Source organism: Pteronotus mesoamericanus, unplaced genomic scaffold (assembly GCF_021234165.1).
Source record: "Pteronotus mesoamericanus isolate MK-2021 breed Mesoamerican mustached bat unplaced genomic scaffold, CSHL_Meso_final contig_68, whole genome shotgun sequence".
Taxonomy (NCBI): Eukaryota; Metazoa; Chordata; class Mammalia; order Chiroptera; family Mormoopidae; genus Pteronotus; species Pteronotus mesoamericanus.
This window is the reverse complement of record NW_026555234.1, coordinates 17054406-17057747: the sequence shown is the minus strand read 5'-3', so window position 1 is coordinate 17057747 and position 3342 is coordinate 17054406. Positions and strand designations below refer to the sequence as shown.

The 3342-nt window shown below is 39.2% G+C and overlaps 1 pseudogene; it reads left to right on the top strand.

The window, feature by feature from the left end:
- The first annotated feature begins 2252 nt into the window (after nt 1-2252).
- On the top strand, nt 2253-3129 carry LOC129077643 (tropomyosin alpha-3 chain-like; annotated as a pseudogene).
- Nucleotides 3130-3342: the final 213 nt, after the last annotated feature.

The window sequence follows — 3342 nt, the reverse complement described above, 5'->3', positions numbered from 1 at the left end:
TAAAATATTAAAAACGACTTTCTTTTTTTAGAGAAAAAAAGAAACTGCACACAGTTGTAAGGCAAATCGCACTTATTACAATGTGAAAGTTATATCTAAAATATATGTCACTCTTGTGAGGGAGACATCAGAACATCATGAGAAGTTTTTGGCATTACCCTGTGACAGAAAGGTAGGTACTTTTCCTGGTACAGAGTCTCAATATATATGTAAATTCTGTTAATGTGGTTTTATTTCGCAGAAGACAGGAAAAAATATGAAAACATATTCCAAAGTGTCCCTATTATTTTATTTCATGGCTCTCATTACCATACAACTTCTTATTAATATTCTGCTGACCAAAGATATTTTTAAGAAGTACTTCCCCATAAGTGACACTTTTTAAATAATGTTAGATTCAACTGCCATATAGTTTATTTTAATAGAAAATGGTAGTTTTTATACATTTTTCTCATTTTAGCCTGATCATTTATAATATGTCAATAGTCTTACTTTTACGAAGAGAGGCATTTTATAGTTGAGATAAACTGTTGCAGTAGTTATTAATGGTGAACAGTATGTAAGATGTTAACACTGAATAAAATATGAAAAAATAAGTTTCTGAGAATTTACCTAGATAATTAAACTTCTGGTTTTACTGACACATGATGATAAATAAATTTCATGTTTAATGATAGAATTATAGTAGAATACAAAATGAACAGATGAAAAGTACACTGTGCTGTATTTATGTATAAACAAAATGCACCTACCTCCTTTTTACATTTTATGTAATGTGTATATATCTTATACATACCTTCAATATCATTATAATGAGTACAATAGGTATTTTATGTAATTGGAACTATCCTACTTTTAATTACTTGCAATTGCTCATGATTATATTCCAGTCAATTAAAACATAGACCATAAAGATAAAAGAGAAATAAGCTTTTTTTCCCCCCCTAGGATATTGATATTTTGAAATTAATGATTCTGGAGGGGATGTTGGCATCCTAGGCTGCAAACAGATCAATGATCATGAATGTGAAATCTAAGCTATAGGATTTTGAACTGAACTGTGAAATAAGTAAAGTTTCACAGATAATGAAAAGAAAAAAATATATGTTTTGGAGCTGCATTTTTCCTGCAGTTCTTCATTATCAAGTATAGACTGACTCTCTTGCATCATGTACTTGCTTTAGGAAAAAACTGAGATTTCACTGCCTAGAGAAATAGCCAACATTTTTAGTTCAACTGAAATTTTATGTAACTCAGCAATATAGAAAAAGGAAGCTTCTTCCTAAGCTGATTTTTTCATAACACATTTTTCTATAGAAAACAACCATAGCTCTCAGCCAGCTTTCCATCTCTTATAATTTAATTATGTATAGTTTTATGTAATTATGGGAAATAAAAAAAGTGAATAAAATACTTTTTTATTTATGTTTAACAGGGTTTGAGGCAGCAAGATGAGAGATACTAAGTGTTATCAGTTGAATTTTATCCTTCCCCCCCAAAAAGACATGCTGAAGTTCTAACCCACAGTACCCCATTACTCCAGAAAGAGAACTTCCTTTGAAATAAGGTCATTACAGAGGTAATCAAGTTAAAATGACATCATGAGAGTGGGCCTAATAAAATGTGACTGAAGGTCTTTTAAAAACAAGAAATGGGAATGCATAGACACAAATAGAGGGAAGATGATATAAAGAGACAAAGGTAAAACATCATGTAAAGATGAGAGAGATTAGAGTTATAGCATCACAGCCCCAAGGACATCGGGGGCTACCAGAAGCTAGAAGGAGGGGGGGGAGTATTCTCTCCCTACAGATTTCAGAGAAAGAGAAGTACTTGCCAATACCTTGGCGTCTGATTTGCAGCTTTCAAAACATAAGAAATAAATGTCTGTTGTTCTAAGCCATCCAATTAATGGTGCTTTGTTATGGTAGCCCTAGTAAACTAATAATAAGACTATAGGTCTGATGATTAAATGATGAGATTAAGGTACAGAAATTCAGACTGAAGTAAGGAAAGCAAATGCCTTAGAGAAGGAATAAGCAATAATAAAATATTTTAAATTTTTCGTATTGTGAATTGATTTAATAAATAAAAGTTTGTTCAAAATAGTAACAGCAGCAACGTATTTGATAAATATAGCTAATAAGAAAAAGGAATCGCAGCAATGATCCTGGGGAAGGGAGATGGAAATTAAGAATGTTTGTAATTAGGAGGAGCGGCTGCAGCGCCGGGTGAAGGAGGCAGGGAACCGGATGGGAGCAGGGGCTGGGTGTTCAACGCACCATCCGGGCAGTGAAATTCAAGATCGAGGTCTACAGCAACAGGCCCCTGATGCAGAGGAGTGGGCCAAGCGCCTCCAGCGAGACGCGGAGGGAGAAAGGCGGACGCAGGAACAGGCTGAGGCTGCGGTGGCCTCCTTGACCCGTCGGATCCAGCGGGTCGAAGAGGAGCTGGACCGTGCTCAGGGGCCCCGGCCCCTCCTCAAATGCTGGAGGGAGCGGCTGGTGAAAGCCAGAGAGGTAGGAAGGTCCTTGAAAACCGATCTTTCAAAGACGATGAAAAGATGGAACTCCAGGAAATGTAACTCAGAGAAGCTAAGCACAGTGCAGAAGAGGCAGATAGCAAGTACGAAGAGGTGGCTCTATAGATGGTGACGGCAGAGGGCAACGTGAAACGTGCAGAGGAGCGAGCCGAGCTGGCAGAGTCCCGTTGCCGAGGGTTGGATGAGCAGACCCTGAAGTGTGAGCGCTGCTGAAGGGAAAAAAAAAATGTAATAAAGATTAAAAATGAATAAATAAATAAAATCTTAAAGAAAGCAAAAATAAAGGACTCTTAAAAAGAAGGCTTCTACGAGGAAGATATAGATTCTTACTGATAAACTCAAGGAGGCAGAGACCCGCGCTGAGTTGGCTGAGAGATCGGGTAGCCAAGCCGGAAAAGGTAACTGATGATTTGGAAGGTCCCTGCAAGGCACCAAAGCGGAGCACCTCTGTACACACAGGGGTGCTGGACTGGACTCCGCTTGACCTGAAAGAGATGCCGAGCACCCCAAGTCCCGCCCTGCCGCTGCCGCTGCCCCTCCCTCCTACCCTGACTCCGCCTGAGGCAGGCCTGCCCCCTGACCTTTAAACTGAGGGCTCATCTTCAACTGGAAGGCTGCCTTCTTCGCTCCTTGCGTCCACCCCCCACCCAATGTCTTTTTCACCAAACTGTCTCTGCCTCTCCCAGAGGAGTCTGGTTAGGCTAGAGGCTGAGCACCTCTGGGAGCAACATGTCAGGGAATGGGATCACAATGCGAAGCGGCTTTTTAAAAGCATGTTGCAATGTGCACATTTTGTAATT